The sequence below is a fragment of the Oryctolagus cuniculus genome, chromosome 12 (assembly GCF_964237555.1).
Source record: "Oryctolagus cuniculus chromosome 12, mOryCun1.1, whole genome shotgun sequence".
Taxonomy (NCBI): Eukaryota; Metazoa; Chordata; class Mammalia; order Lagomorpha; family Leporidae; genus Oryctolagus; species Oryctolagus cuniculus.
The window spans coordinates 97,012,147-97,033,529 of NC_091443.1; the positions used below are offsets into that span (position 1 = coordinate 97,012,147).

Sequence of the window (21,383 nt, forward strand, 5' to 3'; positions counted from 1 at the left end):
AAAATCAGCAATCTTGGCCTGTTTTGGGTGCCACAGACTAGAAAAAGCTGGTTCTCTTGTTACAGAGCTCCATATCAGTTCTGGCTACAGCCTCTTTGGCTGTGGTGGTTTTCTCTTTTTTTTTGTATTTTTTCATGTATTGCACTGCATTTCGGTTTATGAATTTTATTACGTTACATTTTGGCATCATGCCAGATAATGGATTTAAGTAAATGGATAAATGCTCTTCTTTAATCAGTGTGTAGGTTTTTTACCTTCTGGAATTCTAAGTTTGTTTTATTGCTTTGGCTTCCAGCTGCTGCCTTTTTCTTTGTTTATGGGCTGTTCTGCACAGTTTTATGATTTTTAAATTTATTTATTTGTGTATTCTGTCAGAAAAACACACTTGACATAGTATCCCTATTGTACAGAAAAACCCAAGAAATTAGAGTTTTATGATTAGAAAACTACAAGGAACACCTACCCTTATGATCAATGTGTCTGGAAAAGTGAAATTTAAGCCTTTTGTAGTAGAGAAGATTTTTAAGTCTCACAAACCAAGTTTGACTGTGATTTCCTTGTTAAAATAATTCAGAATTATAATTTGTAGTAGAGAAGATTTTTAAGTCTCACAAACCAAGTTTGACTGTGATTTCCTTGTTAAAATAATTCAGAATTATAAAGCAACTTGACCTGTTCTGGGTGCAACAAACCAGAAAAATCCAGTTCTTTTTGCAAAGCTCCATATCAGATCTGGAAACAAAATCTTTGTTTCTTAGTATTTTGGGAATTTTATTCATCAATTCCATTTCCTTTTGGTTTATATTTTAACTATGTTACATTTTGCCTTCATGCCGATAATACAATTCAGGTAATTGGATTAATTTTCCTTTTTAATCAGGGTTCAAGCATTTTAATTCTTCAATTCCAGGTATTTTTTTTTTTGGCTTCCAGCAGCTGCATATTTCTTTGTTTAGGGACTACTCCCAAATTTTTCCTTGTCTTAAATTTATTTGTATGCTTATTCATTTATTCTATGAAAAACAATACATTAGAAATAGTATCACTGTCGATACAAAGAAACACAACAAACTGTCATTTTATGATTAAAAAACTGCAGGAAACACCTACTCTTATGATCTACTTGTCTGGAAAAATTGAAATTTAAGCCCTCTGTAGAAGAGAACGTTTTATGTTTCTCTAAATTGAGATTAACTGAGGTTTTCTTCCCAAACTCATTCAGAATGCTCAAGCAATTTTCCCAGATTTGGGTGGCACAAACAAAAAGAATACAGTTCTTTTGTTAATCACCTCCATATCAGATCTGTCTAGAGCCTCTCTTTGTTTGGGTTTTTTGTTTTTGACAGAATAAATAAATGAACAAATGAATAAACAAATAAATTTAAAACCAGAAAAAATCTGGAGAACAGCCCATAAACAAAGGAAAATATTCTGCTGGTAGCCAAAACAATAAAACAAACCTAGAATTCCTGATTAAAACAACATCATTAACCCAGTACCTGAATTCCATCATCCAGCATGAAGCCGTAAGGTAACATAATAAAATTTATAAACCAAAATGAAATATAGCACATGAAAAAATGTAAAACAACCAAACCAAGATCAGTATCCAGATCTGATATGGAAATTTGAAACAAGAGAACTAGATTTCGCTGAGGTTTTTTTTGAATTTTATTTTAAAACGTATTTGAGAAACACAGAGACACACCACCACCACCCCTCCTACCTGCTGGTCCAGGCCCCCAAACGCCTACAAAGGCCGCCCAATCACCAGAGGGTCTGTTCCAGCCACACCTGACCCCGCCTCCACCCTCCCCCACCCAGGCAGGTGCTCCGCGACAACTGCCTGCAGAAGCTGCTGCAGCACCTGACCTCGCACAGCCTGACCATTGTGAGCAACGCGTGCTGCACACTCTGGAACCTGTCGGCCTGCAGCACGCGAGACCAGGAGCTGCTGTGGGACCTGGGCGCCGTGGGCATGCTGCACAACCTGGTGCACTCTGGGCACAAAATGATCGCCATGGGCAATGCCGCTGCGCTGCACAACCTGCTGGCCTACCAGCCCGCCAGGCACCAGGCAGCCGCCACGGCCATGTCCCCCGGCACCTGCGTGCCCATCCTCTATATGTGCAAGCAGCGGGCACTAGAGGCAGAGCTTGATGCCCGGCACCTGGCGCAGGCGCTCGGCCACCTGGAGAAGCAGGCCCTGGCCGAGGCGGAGGCCGAGGTTGCAGCCGCCGCCAAGAAGCCACTGCTGCCCCTGTGGCACCTGGACGGGCTGGCGCGGTACTACGCCTCCGACTGGGGCTGCTTCGAGGACGACCACGACGCGCCCTCCCTGGCCGCCACCACCGCGGAGCCCGCCAGCCCAGCCATGCTCTCCCTCTTCCTGGGCAGCCCCTTCCTGCAGGGCCAGGCACTGGCCGCACCCCGCCAGCCCGCCGCAGTCTGGAGCCCGAGAAGGAGGAGGGCAGCAAGGCTGTTGTGGCGGCCAAACCCAAACCAAGCTGGTGCTGGCGGTCCGCGGAGCGACCATCTGATGGAGGACATCTCGGCCTTGCACACCTCGTCTGACTACAGCTTCAGCCTCAGCTCCGAGGATCCCGGGCAGGAGGTGCGCAGGGGTGGGGTGGGGTGGGGAGGGCAGGCGCATCCCCTGCTGCTCAAGGCAGCTCATGCCAGCCTGTCCGACGACAGCCTCAACAGCAGCAGCAGCAGCGACGGCTACTGCCCGCGGGAGCACATGAGGACCTACCCGCTTGCCGCGCTGCCCAAGCACTGCAAGGAGCTCCTGGGCGGGCAGCCGCGGCCCGCTCGGCTCGACCGTGGGCCCACCCGGGACACCGCTGGCGCCAACGCCCGCGTGCACACCATCAAGCTGTCGCCCACCTATCAGAACGTACCTCTGCTGGAGGCCGCGGGCAGGGCAGGCACCAGGGATCCTGGCGGCCCCCAGGCGGCCCCCAGGGCCTGGAAGCAGCACTGGCTGCCGTCTGAGGGCCTGAGCAGGTGCCCGAGAAGCTGGGAGCTGGCTGGCCGGTCACGACCAACAGGGCGCTGCAGAGGCTGGTGGCGCAGGAGGGGCCCCTCTTGCTGACCCGCTGCAGCTCGCTGTCCTCGGCCGGACGCCCCACCCCCAGCGAGGCCAGAGACCTGGACAGCGACTCCTCCCTCGAGGGCCTGGAGGAGGCCAGCCCCAAAGAGGCGGAGTTCGACCGGGCGTAACACGGGCCAGGGGCCGCCTCCCTACCCATGGCCATCCAGGCCCACTGGCGGGGCCGCGGCTGGGGCCTGGGCATGGAGGACGCCACGCTGTCCAGCTCGTCGGAGAACTGTGTGCAGGAGACGCCGCTGGTGCTGAGCCGCTGCAGCTCCGTGAGCTCCCTGGGCAGCTTCGAGAGAGCCCAGCCATCGCCAGTTCCATCCCCAGTGACCCCTGAGGCAGACTGGGCAGCAGCATGGTGAGCCCCAGGGAGCTGACCGACAGCCTCGGGCAGACCATGCCGCCCGGTAGCAGCAAGATGCCGCCGGCCGCGGAGCTCGGCCAGCCCAAGGGCAGCCAGGTCAGCCTGCAGTGGGAGAGCTACGGGAAGCGCTTCCTGGACATCCCCAACTGCCGGCAGCCCTGCCGCCTGCCTTCTGAGCTGGACGCCTGCAGCATCCGCTTCACCGTGAAGAAGCTGGACGAGAACTTCTGCGCCTCCAGACGCAGTGCACTGGCCCTGCACAAGCACTACGTGCAGCAGGACCTGGAGCTGGGGCTGCTGCTGCCCACCTGCCCCGACCTCCGCACCAGCCACCATTGGTGAGAAGAGGCCGCCGGACGCCAGGAGGGGCCGGCACCCGCGGGCTCCCGCACCCGCACAGCCGCGGACCAGGAGCTGGAGCTGCTGTGCCAGTGCCTGGGGGCGGCCCTGCCCGTGCGGCTCTGCAAGGTGGCCTTGGCGCTGGTGCCCTGCCGCCGGGCACTGCCCATCCCCGTCTACATGCTGGTGCCCACCCGGGCCCAGGAGGACGACTCGTGCGCCGACTCGGCTGAGGGCACTCCGGTCAGCTTCTCCAGCGCCGCGTCCCTCAGCGAGGAGACCCTGCAAGGGCCCACCAGGGAGCAGCCCCAAGGCTGGCTGGACAGGCGGGAGCCCCCCGGCCTCGCGGCCCCAGCCAGCCAGATCTCCAGGAACCGGCTCAAGGCCGGGGGCGGCGGCCAGAGCCCGGAGCAGGGCCGGGGAACAGGCAGGAGCCGGACCGGGCTGGAGCTGCCCCTGGGCCGGCCCGCAAGTACCCACTTGGACCAGGCTGGGGGGAAGGGGGGAAGCAGTCCCTGTGCCTCAGGACGCCCACCAAGGAGGCCGTGTACTGCTTCTACGACTCTGAGGAGGCGCCCTCCTCTGCCGGGCCGCACCCGCGGCGACTGTCCACGATCCCGTGGGCCCTGAGGCGGGGTGGGAAGGAGGCCCGGGCCCCAGCCAAGGTGGCCTCTCAGGCCCAGCCGCCCCCCACCCCAGCCCAGCCCCGGCTGATCGCCAAGGAGACCCCCACCTTGCTATTCTCTGAGCTCTTCGGCCAGCTCGCTCAGCGAGCCCGAGCCCTGTGGGCAGCCGGCCAGGACAGCCACCTGGGAGACCCGGAGCCCACGGTCCCCCAGGCCCCGCGCCAGGGAGGCAGGGACCACAGCTCCCCCAGCCCGTGCTCAGAGGAGGAGCTCCTGCACTGCTGCATCGGCTCAGCCCTGCCCAGGCGCCGCAAGGCCCGGGCTTTGGGCAGGACTAGTGGCCAGCAGAGGCACCCCAGGACTGCCTCGAGGAGGTGGCCGGCTCAGACCAGGCCTCGGACCTGGACAGCGTCCAGTGGCGCACCATCCAGGAGGGTGCCAACTCCATCATCACGTGGCTGCACCAGGCGGCCTTCTCCAAGTCCGACTCACTCCTGTCCCTGGGGTCTGCTCTATCCACGGGCCCCTCCCTGCAGCTCTCCATGCACAGGAACAGGTGCCAGCCCAGGGCCGGGCCGGGGAGGGCAGTGCCCGGCGGCCAGCATTTCTCTGGTTTTTGCACCCAAAATTAGCCAAGATGCTTTACCATTCTGAATAATTTTAACCAGAAAACCAGTTAAACTCATTTTGGAGACACTAAAGTCCTTCTCTTCTAGAAACGGCTTAAATTTCACTTTTCCCAGACACATAGAGCATAAGGGTAGCTGTTCCTTATAGTTTTAGAATGATTAAAATCCAAATTATTGTGTTCTTTTGTATTAAGGGATACTATGTCTAATGTGTCTTGGTTTTTGATAGAATAAATAAGCAAATGAATAAACAAACAAGTAAATTTACAAACCAGAAAAACGTGTGAATAGCCCATAAACAAAGGAAAAAATGGCTGATGGAAGACAAAACAATAAAACTAACCCAGAATTCCAGAAGGTAGAATTCATGTGTCCTGATTCAAATGACCAGTTAATCAAATTACCAGGATTCCATTATCCAACATGAAGCCAAAATATAACATAATAAAATTATAAACCAAAATGAAATGTAATACATAAAATGTATACCAAAAAAAGAAAAAAAAAACCAAAGAGGTTGTCATTGGATCTGATATGGAGGTTATGACCAAGAGAAGTAATTATTCTGGTTTGTGCCACTGAAAACCAACCAAGTTGATTTACCATTCCAAAGCATTTTATCAAAAAAAAAAAAAAAAACACAGTCAAACCCATTTTGGAGAAATGTAAAATCCTCCTCTTCTACAAACGGCTTAAATTTCACTTTTCTTAGACATATAAATCATGTGGATAGGTGCTTCCTGTATGCTTCTAATCAAAAATTCCCATTTGTTGTGTGTTTTGTATTCTAAGGGATACTATATCATGTGTGTTGTTGTTTTTGAAAGGATAAATAAACAAATCAGTAAACAAATAGATTTAAAACCAGAAAAAATGTGGGTAAGAGCCCATAAACAAAGGACAAATCATCTGCTGGTAGCCAAAACAATAAAAAACCTAGAATTACAAAAGGTAAAATTCCTATTCCCTGATTGAAAAGACAATTTAACCAATCATAAGGATTCAGTTATCCAACAGGAAGCCAACATGTAGCAGAATAAAATTTATAAAACAAAATGAAATGCAATACATGAAATAAATGCAAGACAAAGCAGCTATAGCCAGATTGGATATGGAGGTTAGCAACAATAGCAGTGAACTTCCCTCATTTGTGGCACTGAAATCCACTGATGTTGCTTTAGCATTCTGAATGATTTTAACAAGAAAACCACAGTCAAACGTTTTGGAGAAATTAAAATACTTCTCTTCTAAAAAAGGCTTAGATTTCATTTTTCCCACACACGTAGAGTAGATGTTACCTGTAATATTCTAATCATAAAACTACAAATTGTGTTTTTTGTAACATAAGTTTACTATGTCAAATGTGTTGTTGTTTTTGTCAGAATGATAAATAGATAGATAGACAGATAGATAGATAGATAGATAGATAGGAATTAAATAGATTTCTTTTTTTTTTTTGACAGGCAGAGTGGACAGTGAGAGAGAGAGACAGAGAGAAAGGTCTTCCTTTGCCGTTGGTTCACCCTCCAATGGCCGCCATGGCCGGCGCACCGCGCTGATCCAAAGGCAGGAGCCAGGAGCCAGGTACTTATCCTGGTCTCCCATGGGGTGCAGGGACCAAGCACTTGGGCCATCCTCCACTGCACTCCTGGGCCACAGCAGAGAGCTGGACTGGAAGAGGGGCAACCGGGACAGAATCCAGCGCCCCAACTGGGACTAGAACCCAGTGTGCCAGCGCCACTAGGAGGAGGATTAGCCTAGTGAGCCGCGGCGCCTGCCAAAATACAGTTCTTGAAAACTCAGTGAAACTGACAAAACGTTTATCCACAGGAAACAGGGGGAAAAAAGAGACCAGACTCCAGTGACTTAACAACAGAAACGACAGCGAGGACATTACTACCAACCTTACCAAAATAATAATCAAAAAGCACTACGGAAAATCCACAGAGCCCTAACATCACACCAAATGCGAGGAACCCGAAACTGTCCTCCTAGACCAGGAAACGGATCAGCATTTTCGCCCTTGTTCCTCCAGTCCACAGTCTCAGAGGTCTAGAGCAGGGCGGCTGGGCCATCAAAAAGCAGACAGGAACGTGGGGCCATTCCGGGAGGAGACAGAGCCACCTCTGCTCTCGCACAGCACGACCGCGACGCCACTCGCACCGTCGGGACCCAGTGGGAAACCGCAACAGCCGCGCGTCACTCACCTCCCAGGGGGTCCGGTCTGCTGGCGGGACAGAGGCCCGCCAAGGCCGCTGCTTCCGGAAGGGGCTGAAGAAGAGAAACGCGCCTGGGAAACGGTGCGGCAGCCTCTCCTGATCCCGGCCTGGCCCTGGGGCCGCTGGGTCTCCCTCAGGCTCGGCCAGCAGCATCGCAGACAGCTACTCACGGCTCGTGCAGGCTCTCGGCAGGAGCGGACACGGCGCTGACTCCCACCTGAGCACCACTGGGCTGTAGGCGCCAGGCGTGTGGGTGCACTTCCGGGTCACAGCGCCAGGCGCAGGCACCGCCCTCTCTCTCTCTCTCTCTCTCTTTTTCTTTCTTGACAGCCAGAGTGGACAGTGAGAGAGAGAGAGAGAAAGGTCCAGAATTAAATAGATTTAAAACCAGAAAAAATGTAAGGAACAGCCTCTAAACAAAAAATCGTTTGCTGGAAGCCAAAACAATAAAACAAACCTAGAATTAAAGAAGGTAAAATATCTGTTTCCTCATTAAAAAATATTAAATCCAATGACCTGAATTCCATTATCTGGAATGAAGGCAAAATGTAATATACTAAAATTTATAACCCAAAATTAAAGAATATATGAAAAATGCAAAAAGAAACAAAGAGGCTGTAGCCAGAGGCTGTAGCTAGATCTGATACAGAGCTTTGCAACAAGCAAACCAGTTTTTTCTCGTTTGCGCCACCCAAAACTGGCCCAGTTGCTTTAGCATTCCAAATTATTTTAACAAGTAAACCACAATCATACTTGTTTTGTAGAAACTTAAAATGCTTCCCTTCTACAAAGGCTTAAATTTCACTTTTCTCAGACTCATGGATCATAAGGGTAGTTGTTCCCTGTAGTTTTCAAATCATAAAAAGACAATTTGTTGTGTTTTTGTATCATAAGCAATACAAAAGTCAAATGAGTTGTTTTTTTGACAGAATAAATAAATAAACAAATGAATAAACAAATTTTAAGTTAGAAAAAAGTGGGGAATAGCACATAAACAAAGAAAAATTGGAACTGGAAGGTAAAATTACTATGTACTGATTAAAAAAGGAAAATTAAGCTAAATACATGAATTTTGTTATCTAGCATGAAGCCAAATTGTAACATACTAAAATTTATAAACAAAAATCAAATGTGATTCATGAAAATAATGCAAAGCAAACAAACAAACCAACCAGCAAAGAGGTTGTAGCCAGATCTGGTATGGAGCTATGCAAAAAGAACCAGATGTTTCTGGTTTGTGCCACCTAAAACCTTCCACATTGCTTTAGCATTCCAGATGATTTTAACAAGAAAACTGCAGTCAAACTCATTTTAGAGAAATTTAAATTCCTTCTCTTCAACAAAATGCTTAAATTTCTCTGTTCTCAGACACAAAGTTCAAAAGAGTAGGTGTTCCATGTAGTTTTCTAATCATGAAACTCCTACTAGTTGTATTTTTGTTGTTTTTGACAGAATAAATGAATAAACAAATAAATATAAACAATATATAAGGTGGGGAACAGCCCATAAACAAAGGAAAAACATCTGCTGGAGCCAAAACAATAAAACAAACCTAGAATTCCATAAGATAAAATACGTGTGCCCTGATTTAAAAAATTATCTGATTACCAGAATTCCCTTATCCTGCATGAAGCCAAAATGTAACATAATAAAATTTTTAATCCAAAATGAAATGTAATACATGAAAAAATACAAAAAGATAAATAAATAAACAAACAGAGGCTGTAGCCAGAACTGATGTGCAGCATAGCAAAAAGAGATTCAGATTTTTCTGCTTTGGGCCACCAAAACCTGGAGAGGCTTCTTTAGCGTTCTGACTGATTTTAATAAGGAAACTGCAGTCAAATTCATTTTGCAGAAATTTAAATCCTTTTCTTCTTCAAAAGCCCTAAATCTCACTTTTCCCAGACACATATCATAAGGGTAGGTGTTCCCTGCACTTTTCAACTCACAAAATCAATATTTATTGAATTTGATTGTATCACAAGAGATACTATGTCAAATGTGTTGTTTTTGACAGAATAAATAATGAATAAACAAATAAATTTAAAACCAGAAAAAATATGGTTAACAGCCTGTAAACAAAGGAAAAGGCAGCTCCTTGAAGTCAAAACCAACAAACAAACCTAGGATTCCAGAAGGTAAAATACCTGAGTCCTGATAAAATAAAAAATCTATTTCCTGAATTCCATTATTGAGTATAAAGCCAAAATATAACATAATAATATTTATAAAAAAGTGAAAAATAATTCATGAAAAAATACAAAAAAAGAAACAAACTCATTTTGGAGAAGCTTTCAATATTTCTCTTCTACAAAAGGCTTAAATTTCACATTTCCCAGACAGATAGATCATAAGCGTAGGAGTTCCCTGTAGTTGTGTAATGATAAAACTCAAATTTTTTGGTATTTTTTTAATCATAAGGGATACTATATCAAATGTGTTTTGTTTGACAGAATCAATAAAAAACCAAATGAATAAACAAATAAATAAATTTACAAATGAGAAAAAATGTGGGGAACCTCCCATAAACAAAAAAGTGGCTGCTGGATGCCAAAACAATAAAACAAACATAGAATTCCATATTATAAAATGCCTATTATCTTATTATAAAAAGATTTATATGAATTTCTTCTCATCAATCCCCATTTTTTAAACACATTATGTGTTTTTCCTGTCATCAACAACACATTTGGCATGGTATTATTTACGATTCAAAAAAAAATCTAGCATCTGAAATATTAGTCTTAAAAAATATACAGAGAACACCTTAAATTCTGATATATGCATTAGGGAAAACTTAAATTTAAACTTTTTTCAGTGCAGAAGAACTTTTCGGGGATTAAACTGAGTTTGCCTCACATTTTCCTTTTTTCCTTTTAGGAAAATCAGGAAACCTAAGGGAACATTTCATTGGCTGGTTTTGGGTGATACAAGTGAATACAATGCAGTTCTGTTGCTATTAACACATTTAGAAACCAGGTAAAATTTTCTTTTTTTAAATTTCCTTTTATATTTTTATTTTATATTTTACATTTTACTTTGTATTTAAGAAATTTAGTTTATTTTTTTGGCCTTACTGCCAATAATTGAATTAATGTAATTGGATATGGAATTTTTTAAAAATCATACCTCATGCATTTCACCTCTGGAATTCCTCATTTTTTATTGTTTTGGCTTCCTGCTGTCTCACTTATCCTTTTGGCTATGTGTGATTCCATTCATGGTTTTCAGTTTATAAAATATATGAATCTATTTTTAACACAATAACGAAACTTTTGACCTGGTATACCATAAGATAAAAACACACCCCATATCTGAGCTGATATTCTTAGAAATGTATAGAGAACACCCACACTTCTGTTATAAGCATTTGGAAAAAGTTAAGCTTACGTCTTTTTCAGTACAGAAGCATTTCCCAGTTTGAAAGTGAGGTAGTCTCAGGTTTTCCTTTTTGGAAATCAAGAATGCTAGAATAACATTTCATTGACTAGTTTTGGATGGTACAAATTAGAAAAATCCACTTCTATTGATATTAAACATAAGTAGAAACAAGAGGATATTTTCTTTATATGGTTTTTCTTAAATTTTCACATGGTATATTTTATTTTGGATTTTTAAAAATTTTAGCTGATTATTCTCTTTGGCTTCAGGCCTGATGGAGGAATTCATGTAATTTGATATGTGCTCATCGTATTTCTTTAAATATCATGGCTCATGGATTTCACCTTTTGAATTCTTTTTCTTAATTATTGTTTTTGCTTCGTATTGACTCCCTTTATGTTTGGTTATGGAGTGTTCCCCTCATGGGTTCCTGTTTTTAAAATGTACTTATTTATTCAGTCATCAGCAACACATTTGATATAGTATACATTAAAATACAAAATAGCCAGCACCGCAGCTCAATAGGATAATCCTTCACCTGCGGTGCAGGCACATCAGATTCTAGTCCTGGTCGGGGCACCAGATTCCATCCCAGTTGCCCCTCTTCCAGGCCAGCTCTCTGCTGTGACCTGGGAGTGCAGTGAAGGATGGCCCAGGTGCTTGGGCCCTGCACCCCATGGGAGACCAGGAGAAGCACCTGGCTCCTGGCTTCAGCTCAGTGTTATGCGCCGGCCACAGGTCGCTGGCCACGGTGGCCATTGGGGGTGAACCAATGGCAAAAGGAAGACCTTTCTCTCTCTCTCTCTTTCTCATTATGCACTCTGCCTGTCAAAAAAAAAATAATACAGACAATACCTACATATCTGATATATGTATTTGGGAAATGTTAAATTTAAGTCTTTTTAAGTACAGAAGGATTTCATGCTTATTGAAAATGAGTTCAGCCGGCGCCTCAGCTCACTAGGCTAATCCTTTGCCTTGCGGCGCAGGCCCACTGGGTTCTAGTCCTGGTCGGGGCGCTGGATTCTGTCCCAGTTGCCCCTCTTCCAGTCCAGCTCTCTGCTGTGGCCCAGGAGTGCAGTGGAGGATGGCGCAAGTCCTTGGGCACTGCACCCCATGGGAGACCAGGATAAGTACCTGGCTCCTGCCATCGGATCAGCCCGGTGCGCTGGCCACAGCGCACTGGCCGCGGCGGCCATTGGAGGGTGAACCAACGGCAAAGGAAGGCCTTTCTCTCTGTCTCTCTCTCTCTCTCTCACTGTCCACTCTGCCCGTCAAAAGAAAATAAAAAATAAAAAAATAAAAAATATAAATAAATAAAATTAAAATAATCAGGAATGCTGCAGCAACACTTCATTAGCTGGTTTTGGGTGGTAAAAGCAAGAAAAATCCAATTCTGTTGCTACTAATCATGATTAACAGACCAGGCCATATTTTATTTCTTTTCTTCTTTTCAAAAATTTTTGTGTTGTATAAAGGAACGCCTCAGGGAAACTCACTTTCAATAACTGTGAAATCCTTCTGAACTGAAAAAGGCTTAAATTTAACTTTTCCCAAATACACATATCAGAAGTGACTATATTCTCTGTGTAATTCTTTTTTCTTTTTATTAATTAATTAATTTATTTATTTTTTATTTTTTGACAGGCAGAGTGGACAGTGAGAGAGAGACAGAGAGAAAGGTCTTCCTTTGCCGTTGGTTCACCCTCCAATGGCCGCCGTGGCCAGCGCACTGTGGCCGGCGCACCGGGCTGATCCGATGGCAGGAGCCCGGTACTTATCCTGGTCTCCCATGGGGTGCAGGGCCCAAGATCTTGGGCCATCCTCCACTGCACTCCTGGGCCACAGCAGAGAGCTGGACTGGAAGAGGGGCAACTGGGACAGAATCCAGCGCCCCGACCAGGACTAGAACCCAGTGGGCCTGCGCCGCAAGGCAAAGGATTAGCCTAGTGAGCCATGGCACCGGCTGAACTCATTTTCAATAAGCATGAAATCCTTCTGTACTTAAAAAGACTTAAATTTAACATTTCCCAAATACATATATCAGATATGTAGGTATTGTCTGTATTATTTTTTTTTTGACAGGCAGAGTGCATAATGAGAAAGAGAGAGAGAGAGAAAGGTCTTCCTTTTGCCATTGGTTCACCCCCAATGGCCGCCGTGGCCAGCGACCTGTGGCCGGCGCATAACACTGAGCTGAAGCCAGGAGCCAGGTGCTTCTCCTGGTCTCCCATGGGGTGCAGGGCCCAAGCACCTGGGCCATCCTTCACTGCACTCCCAGGCCACAGCAGAGAGCTGGCCTGGAAGAGGGGCAACTGGGATGGAATCCGGCGCCCCGACTGGGACTAGAACCCGGTATGCTGGTGCCGCAAGGCGGAGGATTAGCCTAGTGAGCCGCGGCGCCGGCCCTCTCTGTGTATTTCTAATAATAAAATTCAGATGTGGGATTTTTTTTATCTTCATTTATATCATGTCAAATATGTTGTTGTTGATGACAGAAAAAGTAAATAAATATATTTTAAAAAATAGGAATCTCTCAGGGTAAAGGCACATAACCAAAAGGAGGAGGAATGGCAGGGAGACAAAACATTAAAAAAAAAAAAAAGCTGAGGAATCCAAATGGTAAAGTGCATGTGTCATGATATGAAAAATAAGACTAAAATAAGCTAAAATAATAAAAGACTAAAATGTTTTAAAAATTACACAATAAAGTGTACCACATGAAAGTTAAAACAAATAGAATGAAAATGTGGCCTGTTCTGTTAGTCATGGTTAGTAGCAATAGAACTGGATTTTTCTGGTTTGTACCACCCAAAACCAGCCAATGAAATGTTGCTCCAGCATTCCTGACTTCTTTAAAGGAAAATTTGAGGCAAACTCATTTAACATAACTGTGAAATCAGTCTATATTGAAAAAGGCTTAAATTTAAATTTTCCCATATACATGAATTAGAAGTACAGGTGTTCTCTGTGTATTTCCAAGAATAAAATCTCAGATTTTTTTTTGTTTTTGTATCTTACGCTGTACTATGTCAAATGTGTTGTTGATGGCTTAAAAAACATTATCTAAAAAATTTTAGATAATTACGTAGATTATCTAAAAACAAACAAAACAAAAGAAAAACAAAACAGGGATCCATGAGGGGATTGGCACATAGCTAAAAGGATAAGACAGCCACCAGGAAGACAAAACAATAATAAAACTGAGGAATCCAAAAGATGAAATGTGTGAGCCATGATTTAAAAAAAAAAAAAGACCACATATTCAATTATATGTACTCAACCATCACACAGAAAGCCAAAAAATAACACTAAAGTTTAAAAAAACTTCAAAATAAAATGTACCGTAGAAACAAAAAAATAAAATGTGGCAAGTTTTATTCAATGTGATTAGTAGTAACAGAAATGGAGTTTTCCAGTTTGTACCACCCAAAATTGGCCAATGAAATGTTGCTGTAGCATTCCTGGTTTTTTTTAAATGGCAAACCTGAGGCAATCTCATTTTCAAAAACCATGAAATCCTATTGTATTGAAAAAGGCATATTTTAAACTTTTCCCAAATACATATATAAGAATTGTATGTGTTTTCTGTATATTTCCAAAAATAAACCTGAGTTTTTTATATATATCTTAAGGTATACCATGTCAAATGTGTTGCTGTTGAACAGAAAAAAAAACAAATAAATGTATTAAAAAACAGATTCCATGAAGAGAAAGGCACATAGCCCAAAGAATAAGGGAGGCAGCACTAAGTAAAAATAATAAAAAAACTGAGGAATCCAAAAAATGAAATGCATGAGAGATGATTAACAACAACAATAACAACAACAATAACAACAAAAAAAGACTACATATCAAATTAACTGAATCCACCATGAGGCACGAAGACAAATAAATGACAGACTAAAATTAAAATAGTGTAAAATAGGCCGGCACCACGGCTCACTAGGCTAATCCTCCGCCTAGCGGTGCTGGCACACCGGGTTCTAGTCCCGGTCGGGGCGCCGGATTCTGTCCCGGTTGCCCCTCTTCCAGGCCAGCCCTCTGCTGTGGCCAGGGAGTGCAGTGGAGGATGGCCCAGGTGCTTGGGCCCTGCACCCCATGGGAGACCAGGAAAAGCACCTGGCTCCTGGCTCCTGCCATCGGATCAGCGCGGTGCGCCGGCCGCAGCGCGCCGGCCGCGGCGGCCGTTGGAGGGTGAACCAATGGCAAAGGAAGACCTTTCTCTCTGTCTCTCTCTCTCACTTTCCACTCTGCCTGTCAAAAAAAAATAGTGTAAAATAAAATATACCAAATGATAATTAAAAACTGAAAAGAAAGAAAATGTGATGTGGTCTGTTTAGTGATAACAGAACTGATTTTTTTTTTGGTTTATAACACCCAAAACCAGCCAATTAAATATTATTCTAGCATTCCTGAATTTTTACTAAAAGTATAACCTGAGGAAAACTCATTTTCACTAGCTGTTAAATCCTTCTGTACTGAAAAGGCTTAAATTTAACTTTTTCCAAATAGACATCAGAAGTGTAGATGTTCTTGATATATTCCTAAGAATAAAATCTCAGATGTGTGAATTTCTTTGCATTTTAATGTTCAGTATTTCAACTGTGTTACTAATGACAGAAAAATAAATAAATATAGTTTAAAAATGGGAATCCATGAGGGGAACAGCCCATAGCTATAAGGATAACTACAGCTCACCAAAAATTTCACATAAGTGAAAAGATAAGGGAGCTGAAAGGAAGCCAAAACAATAAAACAGAAGAATCCAAAAGACTTGATGACAGAAAAAAATGAGTTAATATGTTAAAAAATGTGAATCCATGAGGGGAATGGAACATAGCCAGAAGGATAAGGGAATTTGCAAGAAGTAAAAACATTTAAAAAAGGAATTCAAAAGTGAAATTAGAGAGTCATGATTAAAAAGTTTTTAAAAAACCCATTATCCAAATATGAATTCCAAAATTGGGCATGAAGCCAAATAACAGACAGATTAAAGTATAAAAACAAAACAAAACAAAAAAAAACAAAATATACCACACACACAAAAAGATAAAATGAAAGAAAAGTTGGCATGTTTTGTTAATCCTGTCTAATAGTAACACAACTGGACTTTTCCAGTTTGTACCACCCAAAGCCAGCCAATGAAATGTTGCTCTAGAATTCATGATTTTTTTTAAAAGGAAAGCCTGAGGCAAACTCAGTTTCAAAAAAGTGAAATCATTCTGTACTGAAAAACGCTTAAATTTAACTTTTCCTTAGAAATATATCAGAATTCTAGGTGTTCTCTGTGTATTTCTAAAAATAAAATCTCAGATGAGGGTTGTTATTTGTATCTTAAAGTGTACCATGTCAAATGTGATGCTGTTGATGAAAGAAAAAATAAATAAATATATTACAAAATGGAAATCCATGAGTGGAATGGCACATGGTGCAAAGGATTAAAGAGCCACCAGGAAGCCAAAACAATAAAAAACCTGAGGAATCCAAAAAGTTAAATGTGTGAGCAATGATTTTAAAAAAAATACCGGCCAGCGCCGCGGCTCAATAGGCTAACCCTCTGCCTAGCGGCGCCGGCACACCGGGTTCTAGTCCTGGTTGGGGTGCCGGATTCTGTCCCGGTTGCCCCTCTTCCAGGCCAGCTCTCTGCTGTGGGCAGGGAGTGCAGTGGAGGATGGCCCAGGTGCTTGGGCCCTGCACCCCATGGGAGACCAGGAAAAGCACCTGGCACCTGGCTCCTGCCTTCGGATCAGCGCGGTGCACCGGCCGCGGCGGCCATTGGAGGGTGAACCAACGGCAAAGGAAGACCTTTCTCTCTGTCGCTCTTTCTCACTGTCCACTCTGCCTGTCAAAAAAAAAAATACCACATATAGAATTACATGAATTCCACCACTGGTCAAAAAATAATTAAATAACAAATTAAAATTTTTAAAGAATCTAAAATAAAATACACGACCCAAAAACTCAAAAGAAAGAAAGAAAGAAAGAAAGAAAGAAAGAAAGAAAGAAAGAAAGAAAGAAAGAAAGAAAGAAAGAAAGAAAGAAAGAAAGAAAGAAAATATGGTCTGGTCTGTTAATTGTGGTAACAACAGATTTGGATTTTCTTGGTTTGTACCACAGAAAGGTGGCCAATGAAATATTGTTTGAACATTTCTGATTTTTCTAAAAGTATAACATGAAGCACACTCATTTTCAATAACCATTAATATCTTCTTTAGTGGAAAAGTCTTAAATTTAACATTTCCCAAATATGGATAGCAGAAGTGTAGGTGTTCTCTGTATATTTTAAGAGTAAAATCTCAGATGTGGGGTGTTTTTTGGTATTGAAGATATACCATGTCAAATGTGTTGCTGTTGATGACACCAAATTTGAATAAATGTATTTAGAAAATGGGAATCCCTGAGGGGAAAGACACATACCCAAAAGGATAAAGGAGCCACAGGAAGTGAAAACAATGAAAAAGGAAAAAGAAAAAGAGCAAGAAATCCAAATAGAATAGTGAAATGATTAAAAAGAGAGAGAGAGAGAGAGAGAGAGAGAGAAAGAGAGAGACTCCATATCAATTACATGAATTTCATCATCAGGCAGGAGGCCAAAATCGTAACAGATGAAGAGTTGAAAAATATTCTGAAATAAAATGTACCACAGAAAAATTTAAAAAGAAAGAAAATGTGGTCTGGTCTGTTAATCATGGTTTTTACAACAGAACTGGATATTTTCAGTTTTACCAGCTAAAAGCAACAAATGAAATGTCGTTCTAGCATTCCTGATTTTTTTAAACGGAAAACCTGAGGCAAACTCATACATAACCATGAAACCCTTCTGTACTGAAATGGCTTAAATTTAACAGTTCAAAAATATTCATATCAGAAGTGGAGGAGTTCTTTGTATATTTCTAAGAATAAAATTCAGATATGGGGTGTTTTCTTGTATCTTAATGTATACCATGTCAAATACATTATTGTTGATGATAGAGAAATAAATACATTTAAAAAACAGGAATCTGTGAGGAGAACGGGACATGGCCAAAACGATAAGGGAGCCAGCAGGAAGCCAAAACATTAAAAAAAAAAAAAAACCTGAGGAATCCAAAAGGTGAAATGCATGAGCCATGATTAACAAAATAAAAAGAAGAAAAAAGAAAAGAACATATATCCAATTACATGAATTCCTCCATCAGTGATGAAACCAAATAAATAACATACTAAAGTATATATAAAAATTCTCCCCTAAAATATACCACACACAAAAGGAGGAAAAAATGAGAGAAAGAAAAGTTGGGCTGGTCTTTTAATTATGTTTAATAGCAACACAACTGATGTTTTCTGATTTGTACCACCCAAAGCCAGCCAATGAAGTGTTGCGTTAACATTCATGATTTTTTTGGATAGAAAAACCTGAGGCAAACTCATTTTTAAAAAGATAAAAATCCTTGAGTACTGAAAAAGGCTTAAATTTATCTTTTCCCTTATGCATACATCAGAAATGTAGGTATTCTCTGTATTTCTCTAAGCACAAAATCTCAGATGAAGGTTGCTATTTGTATCTTAATGTATATCATGTCAAATGCAATGTTGTTGATGACAGAAAAAATAAATGAATATATTAAAAATGGGAATCCCTGGGAGCTATGGCACATAGCCAGAAGGAAAAGAGAGCCGGTAAGAAAGCTAAAGCAATAAAAACAAAACAAAACAAACAAACAAAAAAACAACCTCATGAATCCAAATGTTGATAAACATGAGCCATGATAAGAAAACAAAAAGACCACATATCCAATTGCATTAATTCCACCATGTGATATGAAGTCAAATCAATAACAAACTAAAACTAAAAAAGAATCCAAAATAAAATATATACAACAAAAACTAAGAAAAGAAAATGTCACCTGGTCTGTTAATATGGTTAGTAGCAAACGATCTGGATTTTTCCGATTTGTACCACCCAAAACCAGTCCATAAAAAGTTACTCTAGCATTCCTGATTTTTAAAATGAAAACCTGAGGCAAACTTATTTTGAATAACTCTGAAAGAAATACTTCTGTCCTGATAATAGGCTTAAACTTAACTTTTCCCAAATGCATATTAGAAGTGTAGGTGCTCTCTATATGTTTCTAAGCATAAAATCTCCAACCTTGGGGTGATTTTTATGTCTTAAGTTATTTTATGTCGAATATGTTTTTATTGCTAACAAAATAAATAAATACATTTAAAAACAGGAACCACTGAGGAAAACTGTCCATAGCCAAAGAATAAGTGAGCCACTATGAAGCCAAAACAATATAAAAAGAGGAATCTGAAAGTTGAAATGCCTGCATCAAGATAAAAGACCACATATCGAATTATATGAATTCGACTATCCATACCCTAGCCAAAATATTAACAGAATAAAGTGTAAAAAATTCTAAATTAAAAATACAGCATGAAATTAATAAGAAAGGAAATTGTAGGCTTATCTGTCATTGCAGTTATTAGCAATAGAACTATATTTTCCTCATTTTTAGCACCCAAATCAGGAATAGAAAAGTTGCTCTAGAATTCCTGAATTTTTTAAATGAAAAATGGAGGCAAACTCATTTTCAATAAACCTAAGGTCATTCTATTCTTCAAAAGACTTAAACTTTTCCCAAATATGTATTTCAGAAGTGTTTTTCTAAGAATAAAATCTCAGATTGATGCTATTTTTGTATTTAAGGAATACAATGTACATGTGTGGTTATTGATGACAGAATAAATTAATAAATAAACTTAAAAAACAAGAACTCATGATTGGAATAGCCCATAGCCAAAAGATAAGAGAGCTTTTAGGAAGCCAAAACAAGAAAACAAACCTAGGAATCCAATAAGTGAAATGCCTGAATCAAGATTAAAAAAAATCCAAATATCCAATTACATGAATTCAAAATCTGAGTGAAGCCAAAAAGTAACAGACTAAAAGTTTAAAAAGCCAAAATAAAATCTACCACACAAAAAAGAAAAATAAAAAAGAGGAAGTAGCCTGATCTATAATAGTGGTTTGTAGCAACGGACCTTGATTTTTAGGGTATGTACCATCCAAATTCGGGCCAATGAAAAGTTGATCTAGCATTTCTGATTTTCAGAAAGGAACAATGGACGCAAACTCATTTTCAATAACTGTAAGACCTTCTGTTCTGTAGAAGCCTTAAATTTAACTTTTCCCATATACATATTTCAGAAGTGTAGGTGTGGGGGCCGGCACTGTGGTGTAGTAGGTAAAGCCAGCGCCTGCAGTGATGGCATCCCATGTGGGCACCAGTTCGAGTCCTGGCTGCTCCACTTCCAATCCAGCTCTCTGCTGTGGCCTGGGAAAACAGTATAAGATGGCCCAAGTCCTTGGGACCCTGTACCCATGAGAGAGACCTGGAAGAAGCTCCTGGCTCCTGGCTTCAGATCAGCTCAGCTCTAGCCATTGTGGCCAGGTGGGGAGTGAACTACTGAATGGAAGACCTCCCTCTCTCTTTCTGCCTCTGCTTCTCTCCATGTGTAACTCTAAAGTTTCAAATAAATACATAAATCTTAAAAAAAGAAGTGAGGTGTTCTCTATATTTTGATGAGAATAAAATGTCAAATATAGGGTGTATTTTTATATTTAAGGTATTCAATGTCACATTATCATGGTTGATGACAGAATAAATAAAGTAATAAAGTTAAAAAACAGGAACCCATGATTGGAACAGCCCATAGCCAAAGGATAAGGGAGCTGCTATGAAACCAAAACAATAAAACAAATAGGAATCTAAAAGGTAAAATGTCTGACCCATAATAAAAAAAAAAAAAAACACATATCCAATTACATGAATTTCATCATCCATCATGAAGCCAAAAAAAAGACTAAATTTAAAATTAAAAAACTCAAAATAAAGTGTATCAAATGAAGAAAAAGAAAGTTGTTGGGGCCAGCCCTGTGGCGCAGTGGGTTAATCATCTGCCTACGGTGCCCCCATCCCATGTGAGCGCTGGTTGTAGTCCCGGCTGTTCCTCTTCTGACCCAGCTCTCTGCTGTGACCTGGGAAAACAGTGGAGGATGGCCCAAGTCCTTTGGGCCCCTGCACCCACATGGGAGACCATGAAGAAGCACCTGGCTCCTGGCTTCAGATCGGCACAGCTCTGGCCATTATGGCCATGGGGGGTGAACCAACAGACAAAAGATCTTTCTCTCTGTTTCTCCCTCTCACTCTCTGTAACTCTACCTCTCAAATAAATCAATAAAAATCTTTTAAAAAATAAATAAATAAATAAACAAACAAATAAAAGAAAGTTGTGGCCTGATCTCTAATTCCTGTTTAGTAGCAACAGAACCAGATTTTTTCAGTTTATACCACCAAAAACAGGTGAATCAAAAGTTGCCCTCTCATTCCTGAATTTTTGAAAAGAAAAACTGGGGTAAACTCATATTCAATGATCATAGGATCCTTCTGTTCTGCAAAAGGCTAAAATTTAACTTTTCCCAAACACATATATGAGAAGTGTATGTGTTATCTATATTTTTTAAGCATAAAATCTCCAATGTGGGGTGTATTTTTGTGTCTTTAGGTTTTGCATGTCAAATACGTTCTTTTTGATGACAGAATAAATAATTTAAAAACAGGAATACTTGAGTGGAAAAGCATATTTCCAAATTATAAGAGAGCCACTATGAAGCCAAAACAATAAAAAAGACCATATATCTAATTATATGAATATCCCCATCCATCTCCT

General features: G+C 41.7%; 1 protein-coding gene, 1 long non-coding RNA gene and 1 pseudogene across 5 annotated transcripts in view; 2 read left to right on the forward strand and 1 right to left on the reverse strand.

Moving 5' to 3' along the window:
• Positions 1-21,383, reverse strand: part of LOC103346435 (neuroblastoma breakpoint family member 4) — a 1,612,367-nt gene that overhangs the window by 1,496,637 nt on the left and 94,347 nt on the right. The gene's annotated exons all lie outside the window — the stretch shown is intronic.
• The window catches only part of LOC103345879 (protein sidekick-1), a 694,014-nt gene that overhangs the window by 177,415 nt on the left and 495,216 nt on the right, over positions 1-21,383 (forward strand). The window lies entirely within an intron of this gene.
• LOC127489482 (adenomatous polyposis coli protein 2 pseudogene) lies at positions 1,799-5,605 on the forward strand (annotated as a pseudogene).